The sequence below is a fragment of the Prunus avium genome, chromosome 2, assembly GCF_965620075.1.
Source record: "Prunus avium chromosome 2, drPruAviu1.hap1.1, whole genome shotgun sequence".
Classification (NCBI taxonomy): domain Eukaryota; kingdom Viridiplantae; phylum Streptophyta; class Magnoliopsida; order Rosales; family Rosaceae; genus Prunus; species Prunus avium.
Window position 1 is genome coordinate 20,625,046 of NC_142285.1, and position 12,210 is coordinate 20,637,255.

Here is a 12,210-nt window from a genome sequence, read left to right on the forward strand (position 1 = left end):
AGGCCATTGTGTAATCTCCTTGCTAAGGATGCTGTTTTTGAGTTTAATGAAGCTTGCATGGAAGCTTTTACTACCTTGAAGAGGGAGCTAACTTCAGCCCCTATTATCATAGCTCCGGATTGGTCTTTACCATTTGAAATAATGTGTGATGCCTCTGACTTTGCTATTGGTGCAGTTTTAGGTCAAAAGAAGAACAAGCTGCCCCATGTGATTCATTATGCTAGTCGGACCTTGAATGATGCTCAAATCAACTACTCCACAACAGAGAAGGAGTTGCTTGCTGTGGTTTTTGCTTTAGAAAAATTTTGTTCTTACCTTGTTGGTTCTAAAGTAATTGTTTATTCTGACCATGCAGCTCTTAGATACTTGCTCACTAAGAAGGATGCCAAACCACGCTTGATTAGATGGATTCTCTTGCTGCAAGAATTCGATTTGGAGATTCGAGATAAGAAGGGATGTGAGAATGTGGTAGCTGATCATTTGAGCAGAATTGTGGTTGAAGAAAAAGGAGCAGCTATGCTACCCTTGAATGAGACTTTCCCTGATGAACAACTATATGCTGCCCAAGTCAAAGAGCCATGGTATGGTGATTTTGTTAATTATCTTGCTTGTGGTGTTCTTAGAAATGATCTAACTTCTCAGGAAAAGAAGAAGTTCTTTTCCATGGTGAAACATTTTGTCTGGGATGAACCTTTCTTATTCAAGCATTGCCCGGATCAACTCATCAGAAGATGTGTTCCAGAAGAAGAGCAAGAAAGCATACTTAGGCATAGCCACGAATTGGCTTGTGGAGGTCACTTTGGAGCTAAGAAAACAGCACTTAAAATTCTGCAATCTGGTTTCTTTTGGCCCACTCTATTCAAAGATGCGTTTAATTTTTGTGTTAAGTGTGATAGGTGCCAAAGGATGGGGAACATAAGTCGCAGGAACGAAATGCCATTGAATAACATACTTGTTGTGGAGCTCTTCGATGTGTGGGGTATTGATTTCATGGGACCATTCCCATCTTCCTTTGGTTATACTTACATACTTGTTGCTGTTGATTATGTGTCTAAATGGGTGGAAGCCATAGCCACCAAAACCGATGATCATAAGCTGGTGCTGAAGTTCTTGAAGGATAATATTTTCACAATGTTGCCCAAGTTTTGGGCTCGATCCGAAATCAATAGGTGTTAGAAATTGGACAATTCAAGTTGAAAGGCAGTTCATTCCTAATTGCAGTGGTTGATGTTTTGGGTTGTTCTAGAGATCGGATTTCACTCAAACTTAACCAAATGACTCCTCCCACCGTATTATGATGTTGCCCAAGTTTTGGGCTCGATCCGAAATCAATAGGTGTAAGAAATTGTACAATTCAAGTTCAAAGGCAGTTCGTTCCTAATTGGAGTGGTTGGTGTTTTGGGAAGTTCTAGAGATTGGATTTCACTCAAACGTAACCAAATGACTCCTCCCACCATATTATGACGTTGCCCAAGTTTTGGGCTCGATCCGAAATCAATAGGGGAAAGAAATTAGACAATTCAAGTTCAAAGGTAGTTCGTTCCTAATTGGAGTGGTTGGTGTTTTGGGTAGTTCTAGGGATCAGATTTCACTCAAACTTAACCAAATGATTCCTCCCACCATATTATGATGTTGAGCAAGTTTTAGGCTCGATCCGTAATAAATAGGTGTTAGAAATTGGACAATTCAAGTTGAAGGGCAGTTCATTCCTAATTGGAGTGGTTGGTGTTTTGGGTAGTTCTAGAGATCGGATTTCACTCAAACTTAACCAAATGACTCCTCCCACCATATTATGATGTTGCCCAAGTTTTGGGATCGATCCGAAATCAATTGATTTAAGAAATTGGACAATTTATGTTCAAAGGCAGTTCGTTCCTAATCGGAGTGGTTGGTGTATTCCATAGTTCTAGAGATCGGATTTCACTCAAAACTAACCAAATGACTCCTCCCATCATATTCTGATGTTGCCCATGTTTTTTGCTCGATCCGAAATCAATAGGTGTAAGAAATTGGACAATTCAAGTTCAAAGGCAGTTCGTTCCTAATTGGAGTGGTTGGTGTTTTGGGTAGTTCTTGAGATCGGATTTCACTCAAACTTAACCACATGACTCCTCCCACCATATTATGATGTTGCCAATGTTTTGGGCTCGATCCGAAATCAATAGGTGCAAGAAATTGGACAATTCTTGTTCAAAGGCAGTTCGTTCCTAATTGGAGTGGTTGGTGTATTCCATAGTTCTAGTGATCGGATTTCAATCAAAACTAACCAAATGACTCCTCCCACCATATGATGATGTTGCTCAATTTTTGGGTTCGATCCGAAGTCAATAGGTGTAAGAAATTAGACAATTCAAGTTCAAAGGCAGTTCGTTCCTAACTGGAGTGGTTGGTGTTTTGGGTAGTTCTAGAGATCGGATTTCACTCAAACTTAACCAAATGACTCCTCCCACCATATTATGATGTTGCCCAAGTTTTGGGCTCGATCCGAAATCAATAGGTGTTAGAAATTGGACAATTCAAGTTGAAAGGCAGTTTGTTCCTAATTGGAGTGGTTGGTGTTTTTGGTTGTTCTAGAGATCGGATTTCACTCAAACTTAACCAAATGACTCCTCCCACCATATTATGATGTTGCCCAAGTTTTGGGCTCGATCCAAAATCAATAGGTGTAAGAAATTGTACAATTCAAGTTCAAAGGCAGTTCGTTCCTAATTGGAGTGGTTGGTGTTTTGGGAAGTTCTAGAGATTGGATTTCACTCAAACGTAACCAAATGACTCCTCCCACCATATTATGACGTTGCCCAAGTTTTGGGCTCGATCCGAAATCAATAGGGGAAAGAAATTGGACAATTCAAGTTCAAAGGCAGTTCGTTCCTAATTGGAGTGGTTGGTGTTTTGGGTAGTTCCAGGGATCAGATTTCACTCAAACTTAACCAAATGATTCCTCCCACCATATTATGATGTTGCCCAAGTTTTAGGCTCGATCCGAAATCAATAGGTGTTAGAAATTGGACAATTCAAGTTGAAAGGCAGTTCGTTCCTAATTGGAGTGGTTGGTGTTTTGGGTAGTTCTAGAGATCAGATTTCACTCAAACTTAACCAAATGACTCCTCCCACCATATTATGATGTTGCCCAAGTTTTGGGATCGATCCGAAATCAATTGATTTAAGAAATTGGACAATTTATGTTCAAAGGCAGTTCGTTCCTAATCGGAGTGGTTGGTGTATTCCATAGTTCTAGAGATCGGATTTCACTCAAAACTAACCAAATGACTCCTCCCACCATATTGTGATGTTGCCTATGTTTTGGGCTCAATCCGAAATCAATAGGTGTAAGAAATTGTACAATTCAAGTTCAAAGCCAGTTCATTCCTAATTGGAGTGGTTGGTGTTTTGGGTAGTTCTAGAGATTGGATTTCACTCAAACTTAACCAAATGACTCCTCCCACCATGTTATGACGTCCCCCAAGTTTTGGGCTCGATCCGAAATCAATAGGGGAAAGAAATTGGACAATTCAAGTTCAAAGGCAGTTCGTTCCTAATTGGAGTGGTTGGTGTTTTGGGTAGTTCTAGAGATTGGATTTCACTCAAACTTAACCAAATGACTCCTCCCACCGTATTATGATGTTCCCCAAGTTTTGGGCTTGATCCGAAATCAATAGGTGTTAGAAATTGGACAAGTCAAGTTGAAAGGCTGTTCGTTCTTAATTGGATCGTGTTTTGGGTAGTTCTAGAGATCGGATTTCACTCAAACTTATCCAAATGACTCCTCCCACCATATTATGATGTTGCCCAAGTTTTGGGCTTGATCCGAAATCAATAGTTTTAAGAAATTGGACAATTTATGTTCAAAGGCAGTTCGTTCCTAATCGGAGTGGCTGGTGTATTCCATAGTTCTAGAGATCGGATTTCACTCAAACTTAACCACATGACTCCTCCCACCATATTATGATGTTGCCCAAGTTTTGGGCTCGATCCGAAATCTATAGGTGTAAGAAATTGGACAATTCAAGTTCAAAGGCAGTTCGTTCCTAATTGGAGTGGTTGGTGTTTTGGGTAGTTCTAGAGATCGGATTTCACTCAAACTTAACCAAATGACTCCTCCCACCATATTATGATGTTGCCCAAGTTTTGGGCTCGATCTGAAATCAGTAGGTGTAAGGAATTGGACAATTCATGTTCAAAGGCAGTTCGTTCCTAATTTTTTGGGTTGGTGTATTGGGTAGTTATGGAGATCGGATGTCACTCAAATTTAACCAAATGACTACTCCCACCATTTTATGATGTTGCCCAAGTTTTGGGCTCGATCCGAAATCAATAGGTGTAACAAATTGGACAATTCAAGTACAAAGGAAGTTCATTTCTAATTGGGGTGGTTGGTGTATTGGGTAGTTCTAGAGATCGGATTTTACTCAAAATTAACAAATGACTCCTCCCACCATGTTATGATGTTGCCCAAGTTTTGGGCTCGATCCGAAATCAATAGGTGTAAGAAATTGGACAATTCAAGATCAAAGGCAGTTCGTTCCTAATTGGATTGGTTGATGTATTGGGTAGTTCTAGAGATCGGATTTCACTCAAACTTAACCAAATGACTACTCCCACCATATTATGAGGTTGCCCAAGTTTTGCGCTCGATCCGAAATCAATAGGTGTAAGAAATTGGACAATTCAAGTTCAATGGCAGTTCGTTCCTAATTGAAGTGGTTGGTGTTTTGGGTAGTTCTAGAGATCGGATTTCATTCAAACTTAACCAAATGACTACTCCCACCATATTATGAGGTTGCCCAAGTTTTGGGCTTGATCCCAAATCAATAGGTGTAAGAAATTCGACAATTTATGTTCAAAGGCAGTTCGTTCCTAATCGGGGTGGTTGGTGTATTCCATAGTTCTAGAGATCGTATTTCACTCAAAACTAACCAAACGACTCCTCGCACCATATTATGATGTTGCCCAAGTTCTGGGCTCGATCTGAAGTCAATAGGTGTAAGAAATTGGACAATTCAAGTGCAATGGCAATTCGTTCCTGATTGGAGTGGTCGGTGTTTTGGGTAGTTCTAGACGTCGGATTTCACTCAAACTTAACCAAATGACCCCTCCCACCAAATTATGATGTTGCCCAAGTTTTGGGCTCGATCCGAAATCTATAGGTGTAAGAAATTGGACAATTCAAGTTCAAAGGCAGTTCGTTCCTAATTGGAGTGGTTGGTATTTTGGGTACTTCTAGAGATCACATTTCACTCAAACTTAACCAAATGACTCCTCCCACCATATTCTGATGTTGCCCAAGTTTTGGGCTCGATCCGAAATCAATAGGTGTAAGAAATTGGACAATTCAAGTTCAAAGGCAGTTCGTTCCAAATTGGGGTGGTTGGTGTATTGGGTAGTTCTAGAGATCGGATTTCACTCAAAATTAACCAAATGACTCCTCCCACCATATTATGATGTTGCCCAAGTTTTGGGCTCTATCCGAAATAAATAGGTGTAAGAAATTGGACAATTTATGTTCAAAGGCAGTTCGTTGCTAATCGGAGTGGTTGTTGTATTCCATAGTTCTAGAGAGCGGATTTCACTCAACACTAACCAAAAGACTCCTCCCACCATATTATCATATTGCCCAGGTTTTGGGCTCGATCCGAAATCAATATGTGTTAGAAATTGGAACATTCAAGTTCACAGGCAGTTCGTTCCTAATTGGAGTGGTTGGTGTTTTTGGTAGTTCTAGAGATCGGATTTCACTCAAACTTAACCAAATGACTCCTCCCACCATATTACGATGTTGCCCAAGTTTTGGGCTCAATCCGAAATCAATAGTTGTAAGAAATTGGACAATTCAAGTTGAAAGGCAGTTCGTTCCTAAATGGAGTGGTTGGTGTTTTGGGTAGATCTAGAGATCGGATTTCACTCAAACTTAACCAAATGACTCCTCCCACCATATTACGATCTTGCCCAAGTTTTGGGGTCGATCCGAAATCAATAGTTGTAAGAAATTGGACAATTCAAGTTGAAAGGCAGTTCGTTCCTAATTGGGGTGGTTGGTGTATTGGGTAGTTCTGGAGATCGGATTTCAGTCAAAATTAACCAAATGACTCCTCCCACCATATTATGATGTTGCCCATGTTTTGGGCTCGATCCGAAATCAATAGGTGTAAGAAATTGGAAAATTTTAGTTCAAAGGCAGTTCTTTCCTAATTGTAGTGATTGGGGTTTTGGGTAGTTCTAGAGATTGGATTTCACACAAACTTAACCAAATGACTCCTCCCACCACATTATGATGTTGCCCAAGTTTTGGGCTCAATCCGAAATCAATAGGTGTAAGAAATTGAACAATTCAAGTTCAAAGGCAGTTTGTTCCTAATTGGAGTGGTTGGTGTTTTGGGTACTTCTAGAGATCGGATTTCACTCAAACTTAACCAAATGACTCCTCCCACCATTTTATGATGTTGCCCAAGTTTTCGACTCTATCCGAAATCAATAGGTGGAAGAAATTGGACAATTCAAGTTCAAAGGCAGTTCGTTCCTAATTGGAGTGGTTGGTGTTTTGGGTAGTTCTAGAGATCGGATTTCAGTCAAACTTAACCAAATGACTCCTCCCACCATCTTATGTTGTTGCCCAAGTTTTGGGCTCGATCTGAAATCAATAGGTGTAAGAAATTGGACAATTCATGTTCAAAGGCAGTTCGTTCCAAATTGGAGTGGTTGGTGTTTTGGGTAGTTGTAGAGATCGGATTTCACTCAAACTTAACCAAACGACTCCTCCCACCATATTATGATGTTCCCCAAGTTTTGGGCTCAATCCGAAATCAATAGGTGTAAGAAATTGAACAATTCAAGTTCAAAGGCAGTTCGTTCCTAATTGAAGTGGTTGATGTTTTGGGTATTTCTAGAGATCGGATTTCACTCAAACTTAACCAAATGACTTCTCCCACCATCTTATGATGTTGCCCAAGATTTGGGCTCTATCCGAAATCAATATGGCAGTTCGTTGCTAATCGGAGTGGTTGTTGTATTCCATAGTTCTAGAGATCGGATTTCACTCAACACTAACGAAAAGACTCCTCCCACCATATTATCATATTGCCCAGGTTTTGGGCTCGATCCGAAATCAATATGTGTTAGAAATTGGAACATTCAAGTTCACAGGCAGTTCGTTCCTAATTGGAGTGGTTGGTGTTTTGGGTAGTTGTAGAGATCGGATTTCACTCAAACTTAACCAAATGACTCCTCGCCCGATATTATGGTGTTGCCCCAGTTTTGGGCTCGATCCGAAAGCAATTGGTGTAAGAAATTGGACAATTTATGTTCAAAGGCAGTTCGTTCCTCATTGGAGTGGTTGGTGTTTTGGGTTGTTCTAGAGATCGGATTTCAATCAAACTTAACCAAATGACTCCTCCCACCATATTATGATGTTGCCCAAGTTTTCGGCTCAATCCGAATTCAACAGGTGGAAGAAATTGGACAATTCAAGTTCAAAGGTAGTTCGTTCCTAATTGGAGTGGTTGGTGTTTTGGGTAGTTCTAGAGATCGGATTTCAATCAAACTTAACCAAATGACTCCTCCCACCATATTATGATGTTGCCCAAGTTTTGGGCTCGATTTGAAATCAATAGGTGTAAGAAATTGGACAATTCAAGTGCGAAGGCATCTCGTTCCTGATTGGAGTGGTTGGTGTTTTGGGTAGTTCTAGAGATCGGATTTCACTCAAACTTAACCAAATGACCCCTCCCACCATATTATGATGTTGCCCAAGTTTTGGGCTTGATCCGAAATCAATTGGTGCAAGAAATTGGACTCTTCAAGTTCAAAGGCAGTTCGTTCCTAGTTGGAGTGGTAGGTGTTTTGGGTAGTTCTACAGATCGGATTTAACTCAAACATAACCAAATGACTCCTCCCCCCATATTATGTTGTTGCCTAAGTTTTGGGCTCGATACGAAATCTATAGGTGTAAGAAATTGGACAATTCAAGTTCAAAGGCAGTTCGTTCCTAATTGGAGTGGTTGGTGTTTTGGGTAGTTCTAGGGATCGGATTTAACTCGAACATAACCAAATGACTCCTCCCACCATATTATGTTGTTGCCCATGTTTTGGGCTGGATCCGAAATCGATAGGTGTAAGAAATTGGACAATTCAAGTTGAAAGGCAGTTCTTTCCTAATTGGAGTGGTTGGTGTTTTGGGTAGTTCTAGAGATCGGATTTCAGTCAAACTTAACCAAATGACTCCTACCACCAAATTATGATGTTGCCCAAGTTTTGGGCTCAATCCGAAATCAATAGGTGTAAGAAATTGATCAATTCAAATTCAAAGGCAGTTCGTTCCTAATTGGAGTGGTTGGTGTTTTGGGTACTTCTAGAGATTGGATTTCACTCAAACAAAACCAAATGACTCCTCCCACTATATTATTATGTTGCCCAAGTTTTCGGCTCGATCCGAAATCAATAGTTGGAAGAAACTGGAGAATTCAAGTTCAAAGGCAGTTCGTTCCTAATTGGAGTGGTTGGTGTTTTGGGCAGTTCTAGAGATCGGATTTCACTCAAACTTAACCAAATGACTCCTCCCACCATATTATGATGTTGCCCAAATTTTGGGCTCGATCCGAAATCAATAGGTGTAAGAAATGGGACAATTCAGGTTTGAAGGCAGTTCGTTCCTAATTGGAGTGGTTGGTGTTTTGGGCAGTTCTAGACATCGGACTTCACTCAACCTTAACCAAATGACTCCTCCCACCATATTATGATGCTGCCCAAGTTTTGGGCTCGATCCGAAATCAATACGTATAAGAAATGGGACAATTCAAGTTCGAAGGCAGTTCGTTCGTAATTGGAGTGGTTGGTGTTTCGGGTAGTTGTAGAGATCGGATTTCGCTCAAACTTAACCAAACGACTTCTCCCACCATATTATGACGTTCCTAATCGGACAATTTATCTTCTAAGGCAGTTCGTTCCTAATCGGAGTGGTTGGTGCTTTGGGTAGTTGTAGAGATCGGATTTCACTCAAACTTAACCAAACGACTCCGTCCACAATGTTATGATGTTGCCCAAGTTTTGGGCTCGATCCCAAATCAATAGGTGTAAGAAATTGTACAATTTATGTTCAAAGGCAATTCGTTCCGAATTGGAGTGGTTGCTGTATTCCATAGTTCTAGAGATCGGATTTCACTCAAACTTAACCAAGTGACTCCTCCCACCATATTATGACGTTGCCCCAGTTTTGGCCTCGATCCGAAATCAATAGGTGTAAGAAATTGGACAATTCAAGTTCAAAGGCAGTTCGTTCCTAATTGGAGTGGTTGGTATTTTGGGTAGTTCTAGAGATCGGATTTCAGTCAAACTTAACCAACTGACTCCTCCCACCATATTATGATGTTGCCCAAGTTTTGGGCTCAATCTGAAATCAATAGGTGTAAGAAATTGAACAATTCAAGTTCGAAGGTAGCTCGTTCCTAATTGGAATGGTTGGTGTTTTGGGTACTTCTATAGATCGGACTTACTCAAACTTAACCAAATGACTCCTCCCACCATATTATGATGTTGCCCAAGTTTTGGCCTCGATCCGAAATCAATACGTGTAAGAAATTTGAAAATTTAAGTTCAAAGGGCGTTCGTTCCTAATTGGAGGGGTTGGTGTTTGGGGTAGTTGTAGAGATCGGATTTCACTCAAACTTAACCAAACGACTCCTCCCACCACATTATGATGTTGCCCAAGTTCTGGGCTCGATCCGAAATCAATAGGTGTAAGAAATTGGACAATTTATGTTCAAAGGCAGTTCGTTCCTAAACGGAGTGGTTGGTGTATTCAATAGTTCTAGAGTTCGGATTTCACTCAAAACTAACCAAATTACTCCTCCCACGATATTATGTTGTTGCCCATGTTTTGGGATCGATCCGAAATCAATAGGTGTAAGAAATTGTACAATTCAAGTGCAAACGCAGTTCGTTCCTAATTGTAGTGGTTGGTGTTTTGGGTAGTTCTAGAGATTGGATTTCACTCAAACTTTCCCAAATGACTCCACCCACCATATTATGATGATGCCCAAATTTTGGGCTCGATCCGAAATCAATAGGGGTAAGAAATTGGACATTTCAAGTTCAAACGCAGTTCGTTCCTAATTGGAGTGGTTGGTGTTTTGGGTAGTTCTAGATATCGGATTTCACTCAAACTTAACCAAATGACTCCCCCCACCATATTATGATGTTTCCCAAGTTTTGGGCTCAATCCAAAATCAATAGGTGTAAGAAATTGGACAATTCAAGTTCAAAGGCAGTTCGTTCCGAATTGGAGTGGTTGGTGTTCTGGGTAGTTCTAGAGATCGAAATTCACTCAAACTTAACCAAGTGACTCCTCCCACCATATTATGACGTTGCCCCAGTTTTGGGCTCAATCCGAAATCAATAGGTGTAAGAAATAGAACAATTCAAGTTCAAAGGCAGTTCTTTCCTAATTGGAGTGGTTGGTGTTTTGGGTAGTTCTTGAGATCGGATTTCAGTCAAACTTAACCAAATGACTCCTCCCACCATATTATGATGTTGCCCAAGTTTTGGGCTCGATCCGAAATCAATAGGTGTAAGAAAGAGAACAATTCAAGTTCAAAGGCAGTTCTTTCCTAATTGGAGTGGTTGGTGTTTTGGGTAGTTCTAGAGATCGGATTTCAGTCAAACTTAACCGAACGACTCCTCCCATGATATTATGATGTTGCCCAAGTTTTGGGCTCAATCCGAAATCAATAGGGGTATGAAATTAAACAGTTCATGTTCGAAGGCAGTTCGTTCCTAATCGGAGTGGTTGGTGTATTCCATAGTTCTAGAGATCAGATTTCCGTCAAAGCTAACCAAATGACTCCTCCCACCATATTATGATGTTGCCCAAGTTTTGGGCTGAATCCGAAATCATTAGGGGTAAGAAATTGAACAGTTCATGTTCGAAGGCAGTTCGTTCCTAATCGGATTGGTTGGTGTATTAGATAGTTCTAGAGATTGGATTTCACTCAAACTTAACCAAATGACTCGTCCCACCATATTATGATGTTGCCCAAGTTTTGGGCTCGATCCGAAATCAACAGTTGTAAGAAATTGGACAATTCAAGTTCAAAGGTAGTTCGTTCCTAATTGGAGTGGTTGGTGTTTTGGGTAGTTCTAGAGATCGGATTGTACTCAAACTTAACCAAATGAATCGTCCCACCATATTATGTTGTTGCCCAAGTTTTGGGCTCGATCCGAAATCAATAGGTGTAAGAAATTGGACAATTCAAGTACAAACGCAGTTCGTTCCTAATTGGTGTGGTCGGTGTTTTGGGTAGTTCTAGAGATTGGATTTCACTCAATCTTACCCAAATGACTCCTCCCACTATATAATGATGTTGCCCAAGTTTTGGGCTCGATCCGAAATCAATAGGTGTAAGAAATTGGACAATTCAAGTTCAAAGGCAGTTCGTTCCTAATTGGAGTGGTTGGTATTTTGGGTAGTTCTAGAGATCGGATTTCACTCAAACTTAACCAAATGACTCGTCCCACCATATTATGATGTTGCCCAAGTTTTGGGCTCGATCTGAAATCAATAGGTGTAAGAAATTGGACAATTCAAGTTCAAAGGCAGTTCGTTCCTAATTGGAGTGGTTGGTGTTTTGGGTAGTTCTAGAGATCGGATTTCACTCAAACTTAACCAAATGACTCGTCCCACCATATTATGTTGTTGCCCAAGTTTTGGGCTCAATCCGAAATCAATAGGTGTAAGAAATTGGACAATTCAAGTTCAAAGGCAGTTCGTTCCTAATTGGAGTGGTTGGTGTTTTGGGTAGTTCTAGAGATCGAATTTCACTCAAACTTAACAAAGTGACTCCTCCCACCATATTATGACGTTGCCCCAGTTTTGGGCTCGATCCGAAATCAATAGGTGTAAGAAATTGGACAATTCAAGTTCGGAGGCAGTTCGTTCCTAATTGGAGTGGTTGGTGTTTTGGGTAGTTCTAGAGATCGGATTTCACTCAAACTTAACCAAATGACTCGTCCCACCATATTATGATGTTGTCCAAGTTTTGGGCTCGATCCGAAATCAATTGGTGTAAGAAATTGGACAATTCAAGTTCAAAGGCAGTTCGTTCCTAATTGGAGTGGTTGGTTTTTTGGGTAGTTCTAGAGATCGGATTTCACTCAAACTTGACCAAGTGATTCCTCCCACCATATTATGACGTTGCCCCAGTTTTTGGCTCGATCCTAAAT